The sequence below is a fragment of the Electrona antarctica genome (genome assembly GCF_951216825.1).
Source record: "Electrona antarctica genome assembly, chromosome: 7".
Taxonomy (NCBI): Eukaryota; Metazoa; Chordata; class Actinopteri; order Myctophiformes; family Myctophidae; genus Electrona; species Electrona antarctica.
Genome location: NC_136812.1, coordinates 8,423,163 through 8,448,051, shown reverse-complemented (window position 1 = coordinate 8,448,051; position 24,889 = coordinate 8,423,163).

The following is a 24,889-nucleotide window of genomic DNA, read 5'->3' as shown; positions in this document are numbered from 1 at the left end:
AAATAGCATATTTTCTCCACCAAGCGTTTTGGATGCGGGGCGGCTCGCCGGAACCGGCCCGGCCCCCTGGGCGTGTTCCTGGGGGTCTGGATGTTCCGGGGACCCCCACATGGTAACTCTGTCATTTCTTGACAGTTTTGGACGCGTGGCAGCTCACCGGAACCGGGCTGGCACCCTGAGCGCGTTCCTGTGGGTCTGGAAGTTCCGGGGACCCCCACATGGGGGTTTTTTTTTTTAACGAAAGTTACTTTTCACAGTAACGCATTACTTTTTGGTTTAAGTAACAGTAAAGTAACTAAGTTACTTTTGAAATGATGTAACTAGTAACTGTAACTAGTTACTTTTTTAAAGTAACGGTCCCAACACTGGGAACCGTGAGTCGGTCGGACGCACGGTTGTCCAGAAACACCACAAAAGGCTCTGGTCAGGCTCTGCCAGTGGGCCTAATGAGCCCAAGTCCCCTCACCTGTGCAATCTCCAGCCTCTGCCTCAGCCAATTGATTGCCATGGCAACCCTACACCTGCCAATTGTCCACTTTTCACAGTCACTCTTCAGACACAGGCAGATACAGAGATCTCCATGTGGGACACAGACAGATAGTTAACACATTTTGTGCCCAAGACGTCTGTGGACGTCCTTGGTATTACCGCACGGGCATAGCCCAAGACGTCTGTGGACGTCTTTGAAAAAAAATATATATATATATATATATATATATATTTTTTTTTTTATTAAAAAAAATCAAAAAAATCAAAACAATGATTTATTTTTTATTTTTTAATACTTGGTGCCAAAGTTTGTGTTTTCGCCATTGAGAATGCATTTGGCGTTTAAATTAAAGGTATATTCAGTGATTTCACTTAATTCAAATATCACTTATTTTTTCTTATTTTTTGGATAATCCTCCCTACTATAAAGTTTGCTGACCATATAAGGAGTTCCTCCCTGTCCCCAGTGAGCCCCTGGGGTCAAAAAACCCTAGTTTCGGTTTGGGCTTTGGGTGGCAAAGCTTTCATCCAATCAGGATGAGAGGGGCCTTCCTCCAATCATGATCGAGTGGGGCGGGCCTTGGTGCACGTGATGTTGGTCTGTTGTACTTCCCCCACTGTAGAGCGTGTGCACATCTTGTTACCGGGGTGGACCGGGTTTTTTTTTCCAAATCACTGAATGTGCCTTTAAATAACTCAGAAACTATAAAACATTTCAAAGTAAAAAGTTCCAGCATGTGTCTCCACAGTCAGCTGAATTATAAAAAATGTGAATGGATTTTCTAGGTGAAAGTGATTTTTGGGCAGTTTTGCGTGGGCTCTCAATGTGTTAAAACGGGTGCTATGACAACAGGTATTATCAAGTAGGCCGGTGGCCGACGGGCACATACAGGTCTAGTCTAATTTCATTTCAAGAATCAAAGTATGTTGAAATGTAAATAGCAACATTGACTTCATATCGTATCGAATCCTTTTGCAATGCAAATAATCTATTGTATCAATAGCCTACTTACTTGTGCTTTGTATTTAGCCAGAAAAAAGAAAAAGAGGGGTTTTATTACTTTTTCATTCAATATCGCTACACTCGATTTACAGGTACCTATGTGTTCAAATATAATGTCTATGTATTTGCCAGAGAATCACTATGTTTAATTATTTATATCCATATTCATACATTTTCCCTTAAAAAAAATCCACGTTTCACACAGATTTAATTGCTTTGCTAAATAGTTGATATACTGTATCAATTTTAAATCATTGAATCGTATTGCCATAATGAATGATGTATAGTATCGTGATATATAGAGCGTTGCAGTCCCGCCCCCTACCATGGACCAGGAAATGATTCTCCGTTAATTTTCCTCATAGACATTTCAGAAAGTATTTATTTAAAGACTGTTACGCCGCGGACAAAGCCAACTCGAGTCGTGACAAATCATGACAACAAACACAATTTTTTGAGCCGAACAAATAATTAGAAAGAAGAAAAAAACGGCAGGTTACAACACTTTTTTTGTTGTTTTTCTTCTTTGTAATTATTTGTTTGGTCCAAAATATTGTTTGTGTTGTCATGAGTTGTCACGACTCGAGTTGGCTTTGTCCGCGGCGTAACCGTCTTTAAATAAATACTTTTTGAAATGTCTATGGGAAAAATGCATTGGGATTCATTTCCTGGTCCATGGTAGGGGACGGGACTGCGACGCTCTATATCGTATCGCTGTTAACATGTATCGTTACACCCCGGCCCTCATGCATTTCTCTGTGATATGTTTCAGTAATGGCTGCCAGATTGAGTGCGAGTGAGTCCCATGTTGAAGACCTCCAAAGCAGACTGGCTGCCACAGAGGTCCAGGTGGAAGACTTGGAGACAGAAAGTGAAGGTAATTTGAACGTGATGATGTTCAGCGGATGCCAGGCGGGAAAGAGAAGTGATGAAAAATGACTTGGCCCATTAAAAAAACATGTGTGTCATTTTAGTAATGAATGACATAGTTCAATGTCGAAAATGTGTGGTATTCCCCTTTAACCCTTTTTGACCTGAGATCAGATTCTAAAAATGTCTTCTACATCCTGACAGTTTTCTGAAAAAGCTGTTTCTGTGTCAGTGGTTCTTTGATTTTTTTTAAATAGCAGACCTACAAGCTCGTAGCGCGCCACTCGGTGGCGCACTATGAGCTTGTAGATCTGCTATTTTTCAATAGCTAAAGCATAACATAATGCTAACACCAAAAGGGGTTCCCGCCCAAAATGGGTTAACACTAGTACTCATTTTAACATGATGATGATGATGATGATGATGATAATGATGATGATGATGATGATGTATTTTCATTATGTACTTGCAGAGAAAGTGGCTTTCTCTGCAAGTTTGACTACATCTGGAAACATTGGACCCTTCGACACCGAAACAACACTGATTTACAAAGACGTGCTCACTAACATCGGCCAGGGCTACAACCCAACTACAGGTGTGTAGCTCTGTCTTCTCCACATGTCATATACACCGTCTAAACTATAGCATTGGTTCTCAAAGTGGGGACCCCCAGGGGTCCTTTGGGGTTACCAGGGGGTCCCACAACAAAAGTTGTCAAAGGGATATTTCACCCTCAAACATGTTTAGGGTCATTTTAATCTACTCAGGCTTTTGTGAGCAGTAGTTTTTAACCCATTTTGTGCGGGAACCCCTTTTGGTGTTAGCATTATGTTTAGCAGAGCTATTGAAAAATAGCAGATCTACAAGCTCATAGTGCGCCACCGAGTGGCGCGCTACGAGCTTGTAGGTCTGCTATTTTTGAAAAATCGAAGAACGACTGACATAGAACATAGCTTTTTCAGAAAACTGTCAGGATGTAGAAGACATTTATAGAATCTGATCTCAGGTCAAAATGGGTTAAGTTGCTTGATTCAGTATTTAGATATTAATTTAATCAGACACTTCCTACACAAACCCATTGTAACTTCAAACTCCATTTTACCCATGATGATTATAGACTCATCACAAACACCCATCCTTGGTACTTCTGGTGGGTGGTGACTGATATTGTCCTTCCAACAACATGAGGGGGCTGTGGTTTTTTTACACCACAGTACAATTACTTTTGACAATCTTGAAACCCCAAGAATGGGACCCAGTGTCTGTGAAACAATGGTCTACACAGTGACAGCACCATGTATCCCTCTCGTTATGCAGGTATATTCACCGCACCTGTCAGGGGCGTCTACTATTTCAGATTCACTGCATTGGACAACCACCAAGGACGATGGATGGCAGTGAATCTTTACCACAACGACCAGAGAATTCTGCACAATTCACAGGAAGCTAGAGCAGGCTTTTCCATCATGTCAAATGCACTGATCCTAGAGATGGAACAGGGGAGTGTGGTCTACATGCGTCTCCATCAAGGCTCTGGACTTTATGATGAAGGTGGCAATAAACGTACCACCTTCAGTGGTTTTCTGCTCTACTCCATGTAAAGCAGTGCTTCTCAACTCGTGGGGTCCCCCAGGGACCCCCAGAGGGTTTCAGGGACCCCCAGGGGGTTCAGGGCAGGTGTCCCTGGCAAAATGACTGATAGTCAACCCATTAAATGCTTTGTGTTGGGTTTTTTTTTTTTTGTCATTAGTATCAACACTGTTGTGTTATACGACCTAGAAAACTTCTGATCTCTGATTTTAGTCAATAAAATACGATCAACTGAACAGTGGTTCTATGAAAATGATCCCATCAAAGCCTCTTGAATACGTCTCTCGTCTCTTTAATATTTTGTGCGGGAACCCCTTTTGGTGTTAGCATTATGTTATGCTTTAGCTATTGAAAAATAGCAGATCTACAAGCTCATAGCGCGCCACCGAGTGGCGCGCTACGAGCTTGTAGATCTGCTATTTTTGAAAAATCGAAGAACGACTGACATAGAAACATAGCTTTTTCAGAAAACTGTCCGGATGTAGAAGACATTTTTAGAATCTGATCTCAGGTCTAAATGGGTTAAACTGCTGTCAGTGCAACTGTAAGCACTGTACTCCCAATATCGTGGTACCGTATCGTATAAGCCAACTTCCTTGAGGATGCTGATCAGAGTAAAACCAGATTAGCGCTTCAGAACCAGTGAACTGACGACAGTTGAATATTGTTCAAATCAATTTGCTGTAACACCCGAGTCTTGTCGCATTGGGTGTAAAGGTGTAAAGAATTGTTTTGTTTTCTGTGTGAGAGGACTGAGGAATAGCGTGAGAGCAAAATGGGAAATAGATTGAAAATAAGTCAAATGGAATGAATACAGATTTATATACTGTACATATAGGTGTATATGAGAGCTGTAGGCTACAGTATATATTATGTACATGATCCTATGCAATATGCATGGTATTTTGAGTAGACTGTGGGCTGTGGTAGTGCCTTAACAGTATACTGTGGTGCTGATGGACAGCATATATAATATGACGTACTCTTTATGACATTTTCACGTCAACAACACTCAAATTGATATACATGTATTTAGCCACAGTTTAAAATAATATATATTTAGTGCCATGGGACCGCACATAAGAAAAGATGTGTCAACATTTGCCAACATTTTTCGAAAATAGACAATGTAGTGTTAAAATGATAATATAAAAGGTAAAATGCAATGACGTGACATGATATGTACAAGCATATCTCCTGTCAGTGGCATCACGCCATCTGCTGGGCCATTTGTGCCATATCTATGATTTGTCATGTCCAACTTCCTGGTCTCAACTGCGCATGTTTCTTTCCTTCCATGGAGCACCATGTGAGCAACATGGCGTCGCCCGTACGGTCTTCGCGTCTCGTCCTCTTTAGACAGTCCTTGGCACCCACCAAGGACTATTAAAAGATGGCAGGAATCGAAGACTGTACGGTGGACTCCATGTTGCTCCCTGGAAGGAAAGAAACATGCGCAATGGGCTATATGCAGCCAACACTTCCACGTTCAGCTTCCTTGGTCTCAAATTGCACACGTTTCTTTCCTTCCAGGGAGCAACATGGAGTCCACCGTACGGTCTTCGCTTCCTGTCCTCATTTAATAGTCCTTGGCACCCACTCAAACACCCCGGTTCCCAGACCCTGCATGTTGAGATTGTGTTCTTCCTGTAGCATTGGCATGGTATTGGAACACGGGTCAGACAGACTGTGGACCTTATTCACAGCAGACATTTCTGAAAGGTTAACCCATTTTGGGCGGGAAGTGGAAACCCCTTTTGGTGTTAGCATTATGTTATGCTTTAGCTATTGAAAAATAGCAGATCTACAAGCTCATAGCGCGCCACCGAGTGGCGCGCTACGAGCTTGTAGGTCTGCTATTTTTGAAAAATCGAAGAACGACTGACATAGAAACATAGCTTTTTCAGAAAACTGTCATTTTCAAACAGACATTTTTAGAATCTGATCTCAGGTCAAAATGGGTTAAAATGCAGCTGAAGGTACCGGGTAATAATGTGTGTTTCATGTGTGTGTGTCAGCATGAAGTTAACCCATTTTGACCTGAGATCAGATTCTAAAAATGTCTTCTAAATCCTGACAAAAATCCTGAAAAAGCTATGTTTCTATGTCAGTCGTTCTTCGATTTTTCAAAAATAGCAGATCTACAAGCTCGTAGCGCGCCACTCGGTGGCGCGCTATGAGCTTGTAGATCTGCTATTTTTCAATAGCTAAAGCATAACATAATGCTAACACCAAAAGGGGTTCCCGCCCCAAAATGGGTTAACCATACAGGAGCTGTCCATGCTGGCACACACCAACACCTCAATGAAATATACACCCACCATTAATGTTTGTACCTTCAGCTGTGTTTACCCATCTGGTGTCTGCTGTGAGAGATAAGACGAAGAGGAAGACGTGGGTGTGGAGGAGAAGAAGAGGAAGACGTGGGTGTGGAGGAGGAGAAGGCATAAGAGATAAGTCCATCAGGGGGACTGTATGCCAGGTCTGGATAGGGACGGAACCACAACTCGCCCCCACATGAAAAAGTTCATGTTTCTCTCCAAATGCGACAAATGTCGACTAACACTACATTATGTTACAAGGATAATGTTACAAGGTTACAATGCCTGCCTTACAAAGTCTGCTAACCAACACATTCAGAAAGTAAATAGAACAACCACTGTTCAAAAGCTATTCTACCAAAGACCCCCTTTTTTATCTCTGCCAGGCCGAAACGCCCGGGGGCAGGGATTATGTTTTCACTCCTGTGAGTGAGTCTGTCCGTGAGTTTGTCCTTCTGTGAACAGCTAATCCCAGGCACCGCTGGACTGATTGGAGTGAACCTTTGCACACACATGCACTCCCAGTAGGGCAAGGCAGAGCTTCCACCCTAAAAACAAATTGGCCAAATGGTAGTGCTTTAACAGTCCGCTTCACGTTTTGGCCTATAACTGACCTTATAAGGATGATAAAGCACTCCTTATCCTTTCATATTCCATTTCTCACATTTAGTTACAGGTATATTTTTGAAAAGCAAATCTCCATACATCAGCCACAGAAGCAATCTCACCCTATTTTGGTACCATATTGCATCAAACATCAAAGGCTTCATGACAGGTGCGTCGGTGGAGTAGTAGACGTGTACAATCCAAGGAAACAAACAAACCGAAAAAAGAAAAACACTGTGTTTACGTGCTCAATAAAGATAGCCTCTTTAATCCATTCTGGACTGAGGTCGATTAAAAAAAAAGGCTTCTAAATCCTAACATTTTTCTGAAAAACCTATGTTTCTATGTCAGCATTGCTCAACCTTTTTCATGTCAAGGACCCCTAGAATTATCTCTATTAGGCCAAAATATGTAGTTCCAGGGACCCCCCAGAAGCAAATATTTTAGTTAAAAATGTTCGCTCTGAAATATATATTCAAAGATTTGCGCCACATTTTAACGATTCTTCAAAAATAGCAGACCTACAAGCTCATAGCGCGCCACTCGGTGCCACGCTATGAGCTTGTAGATCTGCTATTTTTCAATAGCTAAATTATAACATAATGTTTAAAACACCAAAAGGGGTTCCCGCCCAAAATGGTTTAATAGGTAATGTTTCAGTCATGTGTCTGGAAAAGATCCAAAGGTCCATGAAGTTCCCTATAAAATGTACTTTATTGAGCAAGTTAAGGCAGGGGTGTGCGGTTGTTAGCCCTACTACCGTAGAAATATATCTCTCACGGCCAGGCGAGTCCAGTGTGGAGTGGAAAAGAACAATCTTTGAACAAAACTGTCCATATAGGCTGAGAACTATACAGTATTATGAGCATTTATATATATATATGTCTCTGTTGCAAATATGCTGCCATCTCCTTTTCAAGATGTCTTGTCTTTCTTCAAGGGAACTCACTGTGCATTTGTCTTTACTATACTGAGACATTGTAATGTGCATTCGTGCGATTGGGCTTTTCTTCATACTAGAAGGGGGCTGTCATCAACTCCAAGCAATATGAACGCACGCAGTTTGTCAGCTATTCGTACCCCATCTGAGGCTAGGCTGTTCCTCAAGGGATATTTACTCATCTATGACATTGCGTTCTCTCTCTCCCTCTCTCTCTCTCTCTCTCTCTCCCCTTAATATATGTCCTGACTTGCGGGCACTTCCTCATTATTCCTATCTTGATACCTGCCACAATTAATGAGCGTAGGGACTAGAGTTGCGGAATTTGAGCACTTGGATTAATGTGTGTGCTGCAGTGGGGGAAGTTTGGGAATATGGCCCTGCTCTCACAGTTCATTACTGTGGATATATGACATTTTAGGGGCTGTGAAATGCCGGGCTAATGATGCTCCGCATGGTAAACACTGGAGACCCACCGCCAGCCACTGCACCTTAGTGTGCTCCTCTAACCCCTTTTGGGCGGGAACCCCTTTTGGTGTTTTAAGCATTATGTTATACTTTAGCTATTGAAAAATCACACCCGTGTGAACTGAGTGGTGCAACTACACATTTATTGTTATTGTTTATTTATCTGTGATGTCAGTGACATCACATACTAACCATAGCAACCATGCTCGTTTTTTTGGTTGCTAACCATAGCAACCATGCTCGTTTTTTGGTACGAACAAACACGGGTACACGGGTACAAAGCCAGTTGTTGGAGTGGTTTGCACCACTCAAAAATAGCAGATCTACAAGCTCATAGCGCGGCACCGAGTGCCGCGCTACGAGCTTGTAGGTCTGCTATTTTTTTTTAATCGTGAAAATGTGGCCCAAATGTTTGAATATATTCTTTCAGAGTGAACGTTTTTAACTCAAATCTTTGCTTCTGGAACTACATATTTTCAGATGGGGGTCGGCGGGCCAATTACATATCATTTTTGGGGTCCTTGACATGAAACATTGAGCACCACTGATACAGAAACATAGGTATTTCAGAAAACTGTCAGAATTTAGAAGACATTTTTATAAATTTCGACGTCAGGCCTAAAGGGGCTAATAGTGGCGATGTCAACACGGTGACAGGTCCACTTCCCCCTGCAAGCAGGGGCATGTTGCGTCTCGTGTGCAGGCAGGGGCATGTTGCGTCTCGTGTGCAGGCAGGGGCATGTTGCGTCTCGTGTGCAAGCAGGGGCATGTTGCGTCTCGTGTGCAGGCAGGGGCATGTTGCGTCTCGTGTGCAGGCAGGGGCATGTTGCGTCTCGTGTGCAGGCAGGGGCATGTTGCGTCTCGTGTGCAAGCAGGGGCATGTTGCGTCTCGTGTGCAAGCAGGGGCATGTTGCGTCTCGTGTGCAGGCAGGGGCATGTTGCGTCTCGTGTGCAGGCAGGGCACCGTTTCTAATTTTCTCATCTTTCGTCTAATCAGAAATGTATTCATTATAATTTTTTTATGTTATTAATTCCATCCAACAGATTTGCACTGAGCACTGGAGGACAGACAGAAGAAGATTGGATGGGCCAGTCGTGTGACCCATGACCACACGGTTCCCTAATCATTTGGAACTCTTTGCAAATGGATTATAATTATTAACGCTGAGGATTTTACTGTGTAGTGGAAGGAGAACAGGTTTGTTCACACACCTCTTTTTAACCACATGAATCCTACACCCGATTCAGAGCATGTCATAATATCCGAATATTTGGCAAAATAGCAGATCTACAAACTCACAACACGTTGCAATACGATGCGTTGTGAGCTTGTAGATAGACTACTTTTGGTGAATGGATTAGGTATTGAGGGATAAAGGTATTCACCCCTGGGGGGACCTATATGGTCAACAAAGTATTTTAAGCGTTGAATGCATTAATCCTCTCCACTCACACTGGCTCACAGTATTGACTGAGTCAAGCAAACAGAACGGGGTGGTGAGGGGTTAAATGCTGGAAGGCATTGATAAGCCCGAAGGCGAGGCCTTTTGACAGCAACCTTTTCTTATTTCAAGCATTGTCATTGTGCAAATGGAGGTCATAATTCAACTTGATAGAGTCCCACCCTGCCGGCACAGCAATGACAAGGAGTCAGCAAAAAAAAAAAAACCTTTCGACTGGAAAAAAGCAACGCTCTCTTTTGGGATAAAAATATGCCATCCTTACATAAGAAGTATTTATCACGTATCAAATTGATAGTGTCAACAGCCTCAGCCGGAGCCTAGCAAACAGCACTGCGCAGCTACTTCTAATTTGCAACTAACCCAATATAACCTGGCTCTGTCTCACAGAGGAAGCCCGGAGACAAATGAACCTTTGATTTGAAATGGACCATTTCCTTAAATACCTGTATTCCTAATGAGTCCACTCCTCCCCCCCCCCTCCTCCTCCTCTCTAGCCTTGCTATTAGCGTCCGGGGACCTAGCGGCGAGCCGCCGGACTGCCTGGCCGGCTGAGTGATTAACTAAGGCTGGGGGCTGACAGGCCAGCTCCCCCTGATGTAGGCAGGAGGGAAGGAGGGGGGCTAATGTGGTGCTCTGTTTAACCCATGTTGGGCGGGAACCCCTTTTGGTGTTTTAAGCTATTGAAAAATAGCAGATCTACAAGCTCGCTACGAGCTTGTAGGTCTGCTATTTTTGAAAAATCGTGAAAATGTGGCGCAAATCTTTGAATATATATTATTTTACAGCGAACATTTTAACTCAAACCTTTGCTTCTGCTGGTCCCTGGAATAACATATTTTCAGATGGGGGTCGGCGGCCAATTACATATCATTTTTGAGGTCCTTGACATGAAATATTGAGCACCACTGATACAGAAACATGAGGTATTTCAGAAAACTGTCAGGATTTAGAAAACTTTTTTTTTTTTTAATTTCGACGTCTGGCCTGAATGGGTTAACAAGGCTGCGGGCTGGAGAGGAGAGACGTGCAAAGCAGGGACAAACAAAGACCAGACCGGTTAGGGAAACACGGCGGACGGGCGGGCGGGCGGAAGGAGGCGGAGAACACATGCAGCGAGAGGTTGAGGAAGAGGGAAGGTGGAGGTTGTACGACGAGGATAGAGGGGAAAAATAAATCGCTTAATCCATTTAGGCCCGACGTCGAAATTTAAAAAATGTCTTTTTTTAAATGTATTTTTTTTTCTGGTTCTCAATATTTCATGTCAAGGACCCCCAAAAAATATATGAAATTGGCCGCTGACCCCCATCTGAAAATGTGTTGTTTCAGGGACCACCTCCCAGAAGCAAAGATTTGAGTTAAAAACGTTCGCTCTGAAAGAGTATATATTCAAAGCTTTGCACCACATGTTCATGATTTTTCAAAAAATAGCAGACCTACAAGCTCGTAGCGCGCCACTCGGTGGCACGCTATGAGCTTGTAGATCTGCTATTTTTCAATAGCTAAATTATAACAATGTTTAAAAGGGGTTCCCGCCCAAAATAGGTTAAAGCGAATAGGAGGGGAAGGGGGGGGGGGGGGGGGGGTAAGCACACAAGGAGAGGGGAGACTGATAAAGGGTAGAGAGGAGGAGTGAATGGTGAAATGACAGAAAGGGGGATGACAGCGGGGATAAAGTGAAGGAAGCAGGAATTACAAGGAAAGGAGGTGGAAGAGGCCAAAGGGACAGTGAAGGCAGAGGAGGAGAGGGGCTGAATGGAATGGAGCCACTGAAGGAGGCCAAAGGGACAGTGAAGGCAGAGGAGGAGAGGGGCTGAATGGAATGGAGCCACTGAAGGAGGCCAAAGGGACAGTGAAGGCAGAGGAGGAGAGGGGCTGAATGGAATGGAGGCACTGAAGGAGGCCAAAGGGACAGTGAAGGCAGAGGAGGAGAGGGGCTGAATGGAATGGAGCCACTGAAGGAGGCCAAAGGGACAGTGAAGGCAGAGGAGGAGAGGGGCTGAATGGAATGGAGGCACTGAAGGAGGCCAAAGGGACAGTGAAGGCAGAGGAGAGGGGCTGAATGGAATGGAGCCACTGAAGGAGGCCAAAGGGACAGTGAAGGCAGAGGAGGAGAGGGGCTGAATGGAATGGAGCCACTGAAGGAGGCCAAAGGGACAGTGAAGGCAGAGGAGGAGAGGGGCTGAATGGAATGGAGGCACTGAAGGAGGCCAAAGGGACAGTGAAGGCAGAGGAGGAGAGGGGCTGAATGGAATGGAGGCACTGAAGGAGGCCAAAGGGACAGTGAAGGCAGAGGAGGAGAGGGGCTGAATGGAATGGAGCCACTGAAGGAGGCCAAAGGGACAGTGAAGGCAGAGGAGGAGAGGGGCTGAATGGAATGGAGCCACTGAAGGAGGCCAAAGGGACAGTGAAGGCAGAGGAGGAGAGGGGCTGAATGGAATGGAGCCACTGAAGGAGGCCAAAGGGACAGTGAAGGCAGAGGAGGAGAGGGGCTGAATGGAATGGAGCCACTGAAGGAGGCCAAAGGGACAGTGAAGGCAGAGGAGGAGAGGGGCTGAATGGAATGGAGGCACTGAAGGAGGCCAAAGGGACAGTGAAGGCAGAGGAGAGGGGCTGAATGGAATGGAGCCACTGAAGGAGGCCAAAGGGACAGTGAAGGCAGAGGAGGAGAGGGGCTGAATGGAATGGAGCCACTGAAGGAGGCCAAAGGGACAGTGAAGGCAGAGGAGGAGAGGGCCTGAATGGAATGGAGGCACTGAAGGAGGCCAAAGGGACAGTGAAGGCAGAGGAGGAGAGGGCCTGAATGGAATGGAGGCACTGAAGGAGGCCAAAGGGACAGTGAAGGCAGAGGAGGAGAGGGCCTGAATGGAATGGAGCCACTGAAGGAGGCCAAAGGGACAGTGAAGGCAGAGGAGAGGGCCTGAATGGAATGGAGCCACTGAAGGAGGCCAAAGGGACAGTGAAGGCAGAGGAGAGGGCCTGAATGGAATGGAGCCACTGAAGGAGGCCAAAGGGACAGTGAAGGCAGAGGAGAGGGGCTGAATGGAATGGAGGCACTGAAGGAGGCCAAAGGGACAGTGAAGGCAGAGGAGGAGAGGGGCTGAATGGAATGGAGGCACTGAAGGAGGCCAAAGGGACAGTGAAGGCAGAGGAGAGGGCCTGAATGGAATGGAGGCACTGAAGGAGGCCAAAGGGACAGTGAAGGCAGAGGAGGAGAGGGGCTGAATGGAATGGAGGCACTGAAGGAGGCCAAAGGGACAGTGAAGGCAGAGGAGAGGGGCTGAATGGAATGGAGGCACTGAAGGAGGCCAAAGGGACAGTGAAGGCAGAGGAGGAGAGGGGCTGAATGGAATGGAGGCACTGAAGGAACAGATACATATATAGATAGAGAAGGAGTTGATAGGGAGAAAGACAAGCAGCGCATGGCGTGGGAGGAGGTGCATGGAGGGGAGAAGTGACGCGTGGGAGGAGGTGCATGGAGGGGAGAAGTGACGCGTGGGAGGAGGTGCATGGAGGGGAGAAGTGACGTGTGGGAGGAGGTGCATGGAGGGGAGAAGTGACGCGTGGGAGGAGGTGCATGGAGGGGAGGAGTTGATAGGGAGAAAGACAAGCAGCGCGTGGCGTGGGAGGAGGTGCATGGAGGGGAGGAGGTGCATGGAGGGGAGGAGTTGATAGGGAGAAAGACAAGCAGCGCATGGCGTGGGAGGAGGTGCATGGAGGGGAGAAGTGACGCGTGGGAGGAGGTGCATGGAGGGGAGAAGTGACGCGTGGGAGGAGGTGCATGGAGGGGAGAAGTGACGTGTGGGAGGAGGTGCATGGAGGGGAGAAGTGACGCGTGGGAGGAGGTGCATGGAGGGGAGGAGTTGATAGGGAGAAAGACAAGCAGCGCGTGGCGTGGGAGGAGGTGCATGGAGGGGAGGAGGTGCATGGAGGGGAGAAGTGACGACGCGCAGCCTGGCTGGCACTGCAGGTGGGATTCCCATGTGAAATAGCCGTTAACCCATTTTGAGCGGGAACCCCTTTTGGTGTTAGCATTATGTTGTGCTTTAGCTATTGAAAAATAGCAGATCTACAAGCTCATAGCGCGCCACCGAGTGGCGCGCTACAAGCTTGTAGGTCTGCTATCTTTGAAAAATCGAAGAACCACTGACACAGAAACATTTTTCAGAAAACTGTCAGGATGTAGAAGACATTTTTAGAATCTGATCTCAGGTCAAAATGCGTTAATGCAGTGATAGGGGCTCAGGCTAGACTAATGATCTTAGCTGAATGAGAAAAGGCCACCCGAGACCGGCTTATATCTCACGGATGCCAGCCAGGGCTGCGCAGGTGTTTCTGATGGCCTTTTGGAAAAAAGTTCTCCAATAAACCTTCATAAGTAGAGATGGGTCTGCATGCTATGAGGAATGCATTCTTCCTGAAGGATACATCTATTTGTTATTGACTTTAGTATCTTGGCAAGACAAAGCCTGTTGTTGTTGTTGCGAATCAAATTGACACGCTATGGGTTAAACATCTATATATTGATGAGACTTCTCGTTTTGCAATGATTATTATCTTGTGGAGGTGAAATTGAGGGGGATATACTAGCAAGGATCCACAACAGCAATCTATTTGGTACTATGTATAAACACCTTTTGCAAGTTTTAATTGCAAAAGGTCTGATTGTCTGATTGTCAAACAACCAGTAATTAAAGTATTAGGCCTACATTTATAACTTCACCAAGGAAACTTATTTTGGTCACAAGCGTTTAGCTTGAAAACTGGTCCACAATACAGATACATAGATACAAAGATCTACCATTCATTTTTCAATGGAAGCCAGCTATGTGTGAAGCTACAAAGCAAATCCGACGTTTGTAGCTGCTACAAAAGACAAATACATTTGAACTGGCTTCAATTTCAGATGCAAAGATATAAATCTTTGAATCTTTGTACGTAGCCTATATGCTGTGAATCTTTGTACGTAGCCTATCTTTATCTGCCCGTGTGTGTGAAGTTTGTGAACGCAGCTTCTTTTACAAGTGTCTGTGTGTGTTTACTATAAGGCTACCTCTATTGAACTAGGTCAGCCGTGAGAACAGCGTCATAGCATTCTTTCTTCATTTTTTGGTTGCAAAAAACACTTAAATACAGTAGTGTGGACTGTGGATATAAGACTCCAGGACTGGAGTACTTGCCACATTAATTTCCTTCTGCCTGAATTCACGACGGCAGCATTTTCTCCACAGAAACTGCTTCGCTCTGCATTTTGTTACCTTATTAGTGTCTTAGTACTCTGCCACTACTGTCTATACTTCCTATATTGTGACAATGTGACAAGCTGTGAAAAACCACCGGGCACCTTTAGAGTGAAAAAAATGTCTTAGAGTATAGCGATGGAAACCAGGCTGAAACCAAATAAATTGTATACTTAGAAACGAGTGTGAACTGTAATTCTGTGTGCCCGTTGACAATAGGCCAGGAGGTGAAAGCTTGTTAAATTCACATTTGAGTTTGTAGGAGTGGGATATAAAATTAAATAATTCAAAAGTTGAAATGTGTTTTACATTGGATTTGGTCTTTCTGTGGGAACAGGAGATCCAAGGCTGAAGGCTCACATATTCAGAGAAAGGGAGAGGTGGAGAGGGCCTATTGTTTAGAGTGTGTGTGTGTGTGTGTGTGTGTGTGTGTGTGTGTGTGTGTGTGTGTGTGTGCGTGCGTGCGTGCGTGCGTGCGTGCGTGCGTGCGTGCGTGCGTGCGTGCGTGCGTGCGTGCGTGCGTGCGTGCGTGCGTGCGTGCGTGCGTGCGTGCGTGCGTGCGTGCGTGAAGCCCGATGTACAGTATACTTCATCATACGACTGTATCGCACACAAACATGGCAGATCTACAAGTTCACGACGCATTGCATCAGCGCCAGTTGTGGGCTGGAAGACTTGCTATGATCAGTGCTGCGCAACACCGTTGTAAAATGAAGCACGACATGCAATGGGCACAAGAGAGAGGAACACCACCTCTCTCATTTGTTCCTTTCTATTAAAAAGTGCAATCAGACCTTCTCCCTTTGTTCTCCCCCAGGAAAACAACAACAACAACAACAACAACATACCAGCACAACTTCACACGGCCATTTTAACCCATTTAGGCCTGACGTTTTTTTTTAAAAACCTGATTGATTGATTGATTGAAATATTTATTAACATTTTGCAGAATTACAGTACATTTCAAGCACAAACTCAATACAAAGGCTGTTAACTGAGTGGACGACCCAATTAAGCATTACACTTGTTTACAATAGGGTCCACCATGTTCAATTCATCAAAACATTTAGAGACGTACAAATAGACACTTCTATATAGACAAAGAACAGAACAGGAATTCATCATAATGGAGGAAAAAAGGGAAAAGAAACATATACAGTGAGGGAAAAAGGGGGGAACCTCATGTTTCTATATCAGTGGTTCTCAATATTTCATGTCAAGGACCCCAGAAACTCTATGTATTTGGCCGCCGACCCCCATCTGAAAATATGTAGTTCCAGGGACCCTCCCCAGAAGCAAAGATTTGAGTTAAAAACAGAAAACAGAAAAAAATATATATTCCAAATTTGCGCCACATTTTCACGATTTTTCAAAAATAGCAGACCTACAAGCTCGTAGCGCGCCACTCGGTGGCGCGCTATGAGCTTGTAGATCTGCTATTTTTCAATAGCTAAATTATAACAATGTTTAAAACACCAAAAGGGGTTCCCTTCCCGCCCAAAATGGGTTAATTCTAGAGGTAGAGACTCTATGGGTTCTGCTCAGGCTGGCACTTCCCATAACAGCAAGAAACCTCCGCTGTCCTTTGATGTGCTCTCAGAGGCATTAACCCATGTAGGCCTGACGTCGACATTAAAAATGTCTTCTAAATCCTGACAGTTTTCATGTCAAGAACCCCCAGAATTATATGTATTTGCCCGCCGACCGACCCCCATCTGAAAATATGTAGTTCCAGGGACCTCACCCCAGAAGCAAAGATTTGAGTTAAAAACGTTCGCTCTGAAAGAATATGTATTCAAACATTTGGGGCCACATTTTCAAGATTTTTCAAAAATAGCAGACCTACAAGCTCGTAGCGCGGCACTCGGTGCCGCGCTACGAGCTTGTAGATCTGCTATTTTTCAATAGCTAAAGTACAACATAATGCTTAAAAAACAAAAAGGGGTTCCCGCCCAAAATGGATTAAATCATGGCCAATTTGCATAATAGATATGTTAATGACACGCAAATCACAATATCAAACACAAGTGCCACAAAATACAACACATGCAAACAAAGGCAAGCCTCGCTTATGCAGCAAATAAATAAATAAATACATGTTGAAACAGTTCTCAAGATTGGCAGGGAATATTCATTAAGGAATATTTATTATAAATAAACCTGCACAGTAAAAAAGAAAAAAAAATCCCGGTGTTGATTTATCCATTGTAAATGCGAAGGTACAAATGTTAACTAATGGGTACATTTGTATGCACCGGGAGTTAACCCATTTTGTGCGGGAACCCCTTTTGGCGTTTTAAACATTGTTATAATTTAGCTATTGAAAAATAGCAGATCTACAAGCTCATAGCGCGCCACCGAGTGGCGCGCTACGAGCTTGTAGGTCTGCTATTTTTGAAAAATTGTGAAAATATTTATTTCAGAAAACTGGAGGATTTAGAAGAATCTTTTTAAATTTCGAGGTCAGGCCAAAATGGGTTAAATGAACACTGAGGATTTTTACTGCGTCTTCGTACAGTAAGTGGGACACCAATGTGGATGCCCATGCATTCCATTTCAAAGGAGTTTCATTTCCAAGCTGCACCCATACCATGCAGGAAGACTGACACTTATGTCTTTGCACAGCCAATTATTTCCCTCTCCCCGTGACTGCTGCAATGCTGACTCTCAACTTCTGACACATACGGCAACAGTATTTGAAGAATAAGAATCCCCCCCCCCTTTCTCTCTTAATCCATTTTGGGTGGGAACCCCTTTTGGTGTTTTAAGTAAGCATTATGTTATACTTTAGCTATTGAAAAATAGCAGATCTACAAGCTCATAGGGCCTATGAACTTGTAGGTCTGCTATTTTTGAAAAATCATGAAAATGTGCCTCAAATCTTTGAATATATATTATTACAGAGTGAACATTTTAACTCAAATCTTTGCTTCTGGGGAGGTCCCCTGGAACAACATATTTTCAGATGGGGGGGGGGGGGGGGGGCGGAGGCATATTACATATCATTTTGGGGTCCTTGACATGAAATATTGAGCACCACTGATACAGAAAACACATGTTTTTTCAGAAAGATGTCAGGATTTTAAAGACATTTTTTTAAATTTCGACATCAGGCCGAAATGGGTTAAAGTCCCCTTCCCTATACAGTATATGTCCCCTGCATGGTGTGGTTTAAGTCCTTTAAAAATCTATCTATCCTTTTCCTAATTTCGTATGCCAGGATCTATGAACATGCTACTGTGGCATATCCCCGCAATAGAGGGTATGCGCGTGACATCATCATCATACCAGGAAGTTACGCGGGAACGCCTACTGAGTGGCAAAAAACTACTTTCTGGCCTTGACAGCCCATACATCCAAACAGAAAAGTCCTATTTGATTGCATTAAATGACTTTAAACATTAAATTCACTTTGCCACTCGATTTGCCACTCGATCTGCCATTCACTTTATGAATGCGCATACCCTCTATACCATGCCATGCGCTTAATAATCAATAATAATATGGGGGGGGGGGGGTGGTCGCCCAGGCAGGGGAGTATGCATGGGTCTGCTCTTATTGTAATGATTTGGTGCCTATGATAACTGTATTGTCTGCCTTTTTAATATATGTATTTATATACTGTATGGATGTATTTCCTGTATGGGAGTCTATCACTCAAAAGCCACTCATTGTCATTATGGTTCATTGTTCTTGCCATGTCTTTGTATATTCAATCTTTTTATTAGTGTGGTTGCCCAGTTTATAATAGTGTTGTGCCTGAGCTGTTTTTCTTTTCTTTCTTTTGTTGTTTGTTATTATGTTCTTGTTGTGTAATGTCTGTTTGTTGTCCTTACATTTGTGAAAACCAATAAATATACTTTATAATAAAAAAAATAAAAAATAAATCAATAATAATCATAATCATCCATACATGACTTTCTAAACAAATTGGGGCACAGAAAATGTAGGCTACCAGGTCATGTGAAGGCAAAGGATCCAGTCACTTCCTCATTGACCAATGCATGTCTTTAGTAAGGCTCCAGAAAGAGAAGTATAAACCCACACACTCATCTGCTCCAATAGAATTATTTTTATTCACGACGTTTCGAGCCAAGCCTCTTCATCTGGTCAAACTCAAGATGTGAGTCACTCACCCACTTAAATAAGACACCCACAAGTCACGTTATCAATCACTGGGTGGAACAAATACAACATGGTATGGTAATCAGTCCAAAATCTATTGTAAATAAGTGTTCAACATTTTTCATATCCACAACAGTGGGAAAGAAGCAGGGTGGGTGGGTGTATATTTAAGTGGGTGAGTGACTCACAGTTTGACCAGATGAAGAGCATTGGCTCGAAACGTCGTCAATACATCTTCCTATTGGAGCAGATGAGTGTTGATCTTCTTTTTTCTGATGTCACTTTCCAACCCAGTGATGTGATGTGATGTGCGTATCCTGTTTTAGTAAGGCTCCGACATTCGGCCTGGGAAATCCCACCCCATCCAGGTTGTTTGGCAAACCTAGATCCAGTGAATCTAATATTATATTAATAATTCAGATCGCAAGAAATACCTTACATACATTTTCACAATTAAAGCTTCAAAAGGACATCAACTAAAATATTTTAGGGGAATGGGTCTTTAAAGCTAGCCTGGTTCAGGCCTGGATTAACAATGGAATTGAGCTTAAGCTCCAGGGCCCTGTCTGTGCGAGACTATTTCAAATAGGTACAGCTGTTCGCGTCCGTCGAAAAGTGTAACGCAACACAGGAACCCCAGCTAGTGTTTTTGGTCGTCTAACAGTTTCTTAACCACTCGGTGGGAGGAGACTCAGAAATAGTGGATCCAGCAGCCATACAGTGCGTTTTAACAGGTGGAGAACATGAATTCCATTGGCTATCGCCCGGCCGCTATCGCCGGACCCTGACGCCCGAAAAGATGAATTATTTGTATCTTTTCGGGCGACGTTCCTCCGCCTATCGCCTGTCCGCCTGCTATCGCCAGTAGTCGCCGGGTCCCATAGACAAATAATGCACTTCCGGAAAAATGTGTCTGTCCGTTGACCCGCTGTTAAAACGCACTGTTATAACTCTATGGGAGCAGCAGGGGGCGATAGTGCTTGGTGGTGTGCTGAACTGTTATAACTCTATGGGAGCAGCAGGGGGCTATAGTGCTCGGTGGTGCGCTGAACTATTATAACTCTATGGGAGCAGCAGGGGGCGATAGTGCTTGGTGGTGTGCTGAACTATTATAACTCTATGGGAGCAGCAGGGGGCGATAGTGCTTGGTGGTGTGCTGAACTATTATAACTCTATGGGAGCAGCAGGGGGCGATAGTGCTTGGTGGTGTGCTGAACTGTTATAACTCTATGGGAGCAGCAGGGGGCGATAGTGCTTGGTGGTGCGCTGAACTGTTATAACTCTATGGGAGCAGCAGGGGGCGATAGTGCTTGGTGGTGCGCTGAACTGTTATAACTCTATGGGAGCAGCAGGGGGCGATAGTGCTTGGTGGTGCGCTGAACTGTTATAACGCTATGGGAGCAGCAGGGGGCGATAGTGCTTGGTGGTGCGCTGAACTGTTATAACTCTATGGGAGCAGCAGGGGGCGATAGTGCTTGGTGGTGCGCTGAACTGTTATAACTCTATGGGAGCAGCAGGGGGCGATAGTGCTTGGTGGTGCGCTGAACTGTTATAACTCTATGGGAGCAGCAGGGGGCGATAGTGCTTGGTGGTGCACTGAACTGTTATAACTCTATGGGAGCAGCAGGGGGCGATAGTGCTTGGTGGTGTGCTGAACTGTTATAACTCTATGGGAGCAGCAGGGGGCGATAGTGCTTGGTGGTGCGCTGAACTGTTATAACTCTATGGGAGCAGCAGGGGGCGATAGTGCTCGGTGGTGCGCTGAACTGTTATAACTCTATGGGAGCAGCAGGGGGCGATAGTGCTTGGTGGTGCGCTGAACTGTTATAACTCTATGGGAGCAGCAGGGGGCGATAGTGCTCGGTGGTGCGCTGAACTGTTATAACTCTATGGGAGCAGCAGGGGGCGATAGTGCTTGGTGGTGCGCTGTACTGTTATAACTCTATGGGAGCAGCAGGGGGCGATAGTGCTTGGTGGTGCGCTGAACACACGCGCGTTCATTCACTCAGCAAGTGTCGTTCTTGATTGTGTTGCACGCACGCGTATTAATTGTGGCCTTTTGATCTGGTATAGAACACCGCAGTCCCGCCCCCTTTCATGATGAAAAAAAAAAAAAAAAAAAAAATATATATATATATTTTTTTTATTCAAAGACGTCCACAGACGTCTTGGGCTATGCCCGTGCGGTAATACCAAGGACGTCCACAGACGTCTTGGGCTATGCCCGTGCGGTAATACCAAGGACGTCCACAGACGTCTTGGGCACAAAATGTGTTAACTGGTTTGATCTGGTATAGCGGGGCCCTCGAAGGGGTTGATTCTCCACCGGCCTGGTTAACTGGTTTCATCAGAAAGACATGTTTTCAAGGGGGAGTGGTTAACCAGGCTATACACTTTACTTTAAAGGCTGCTTTGGGCTAAAAATGTACTGCTTTAAATGTGTTTGAATGCATTTATTTCAATCAGACACGCGGCTCTCTCTCTAGAGCATTTAGTGCAGATGGCTTAACCCTTTTTGGGCGGGAACCCCTTTTGGTGTTTTAAACATTATGTTATAATTTAGCTATTTTTGAAAAATCGTGAAAATGTGGCGCAAATCTTTGAATATATATTCTTTCAGATCGAACGTTTTAACTCAAAATCTTTGCTTCTGGGGGGGGTCCCTGGAACAACATATTTTCAGATGGGGGTCGGCGGCCAATTACATATATTTTTGGGGGTCCTTGACATGAAATATTGGAAACTACTGACAAAAATGTAGAAGACATTTTTTAAATGTCAGGCCTAAATGGGTTAAACAGCAAAACTTCCTATTTGTCCCATTGCCCTTGTTGTTTCTGTTATCGCAAATACCTCGAGGGCAAATGTGAGGAGGCGTGTGGGTTGTGTAAAAAAAGTGCTTCAGGGATCAGATTTTTACGCTGCACACATAAAGCGACTTCAAACCAAGCCCAGGGGACTGAAATGCTCCCCCTTTCTGTCATACACAGAAATAACATTTGGCAGGTGATCATGTGTGCTTATACCAGAGATAGACAATGCTCCCCATCCTATTCCATTCACAAGTTGTATCATATACTGTAGCTCAGGAAATCCACACATAGTACAAACAGTACACTTCTCCAGTTTCTCCAATTGAGTCCCTGGATGTTGCTCTGTACACTTAATATCACAGAGTTGGGATATTTAAATTTGTGTCAATCATCTCTTTTCAGTACATTGATTTAACTACTTAAACCCATAAACTTTTTTGCACAGCACGCACGCACGCACGCACGCACGCACACACACACAAATTCATCCGCTTCTTTACACTGGTAAACAAGTGATGTGACAATAAAGTTGATTCTTGACTCTTCGTGGAAACGCCATGTTTTTAGAGGAAATAACGTCTGCTTTTAAGACAAAGGCATTAACCTTGTGGGCACAAATGACCTTTGGCCAGGAGTGGACATTTGGTCTTTCAAGAATTCCTTGGAGGAAATGTTAATTACTGTGTCTTTGTGAAGCTGCACGCGTGTCCAAGGTCGGCCTGCGGTTTTTGTTTTCCTCTCCTGCATTTGTCATGTCTTTTCTATTGTTCTACCCGCGTGCATCTAAACAAGATCCAGTGCGAGCTAGCGGCACTTGAGTCACTATCGAACGAAAGAATCGGTAGAGTTTCCTCTGGGAAAGCGAGCCCTCTGCTGACTGAATGTACCTGCGGGCGTGGATGCTCGACTGGGCCCCGCCATGCTGCAGTCTGCGAGGCTGAACATGATTTCTTGACTTGTATTGTCAGAATCCCATTAATCCTGTATTTACACTGCCTAAAGCATGCATGCAAATGATTGTCTGATCTTTCAGGGTGTATCCCAAATTAATTCGCTATTGGTACATCTCTCAAAGTTTCTTTGAAACACCTTTCAAGCTAAACTTTAAAAAAGAAGATAATAAAGCACTGAATGTGAGAAAACACTCGTCCAATGATCCCTGGGTCGGCGGTTCGAATCCCGGCTCCTCCTGTGCACATGTCAAAGTGTCCTTGGGCAAGACACTGAACCCTACATTGCCTCCAATGAGTTGGTCGGTGTGAGCTTTCCACCATTGGTGTGTGAATGTGGGAAGTGAGGCCGCTTCACCTCCCAATGTATGAATGAATGAATCATTGTAAAGCGCTTTGAGCACTTGGAAAAGCGCTATAAAAATGCAATTCATTATTATTAAAACGCTAATGTTACTGCTGCTGAATTAGTTAGAATTTTGCTAGAAACAGACTGTATCAAATATGAGTGACTGACTGTCGTAAACGATACAGAGACACCTCCCTGACAATAACGCAGAGACAGCTTGTTTATTTTTGGAACACAATGCTTATATGAAACGATTTCAAGAGGATCCCATGTTATTCTCCAGAAAGAAATTACTTCCGTGAACCAGGGGATAATAATCAGGACAAGGTCCTCTTAGCTGAGAGAGAGATGAAGCAGGGACCCCCACTATACGTAGCTAACTGTTGTCTAACATTGTGTTGCAGATTCAACTTTGAGGGGCGCTATCCCCTCCTACAGTATGCCCAGCTTTGTGCGTCTGTACGTATACCAAATTTGAGATGACTGACAACCATATATGGTGGTATGACGTGTCAAGGCGTGATGGGACTGAGGGCCATATATGGAGGCGTGAGTGACGGATCGGCGGACTGACAGTTTATGCAGGTTTTCATAGTAATCTGCACCTACGGTCGCAATTAATATGTTGGATTCATGTTAACGTGTATTTTCAGATATTTAACCACTTAGCCCATTTTGGGCGGGAACCCCTTTTGGTGTTAGCATTATGTTATGCTTTAGCTATTGAAAAATAGCAGATCTACAAGCTAATGAAAACTCCCCGGTCTGCCCGGGTAACAAGATGAAAACTCCCCGGTCCGCCACGGTAACAAGATGTGCACATGCACACGCACTACGTCAGTGGGGGGACACAGCAACAGGCCAACAGCACGTGCACCAAGGCCTGCCCCCACTTGATCAGGATTGGAGGAAGGCCCCTCTCATCCTGATTTGATGAAGGCTGGCTAAAGGCTCATTCATAGTCTGGATTTTCAGGGGTGAGGTGACCACCGTAGCTGAAATAACGTTGAGCGGTGGTGAGTAAAAACAGAGAGAAGGGCTGGGGCGGTGGCGGTGGTTTGCTCTTCACCGCGGCTCGTGACGTCATGTTGTAGTTCGGTGGTCACCTCACCACCGAAAATCCAGACTATGAATGAGCCTTAACCCTAGCCAAAAACGAAACCTACGGTTTTTTGACTCCTTATATGGTCAACACACGCTATAGTTGGGAGGATTATATTTTAAAAAAAAGTGAAATCACTGAATATACCCTTAATCATTTTTAAACAATTGATGAAATGTAATCAAGGGGGAGTGGTTAACCAGGCTACTAGTTTACTAGCACTGCGAAGGAGAAGCTACCTAGTCTGGATGACAGACAGAACGCCACAATAAAGTTAGACAAGAAGGAGAAGCAACCTAGTCTGGATGACAGACATCACGCCACAATAAAGTTGGACAAGAAGGAGAAGCAACCTAGTCTGGATGACAGACATCACGCCACAATAAAGTTGGACAAGAAGGAGAAGCAACCTAGTCTGGATGACAGACATCACGCCACAATAAAGTTGGACAAGAAGGAGAAGCTACCTAGTCTGGATGACAGACATCACGCCACAATAAAGTTGGACAAGAAGGAGAAGCTACCTAGTCTGGATGACAGACAGCACGCCACAATAAAGTTGG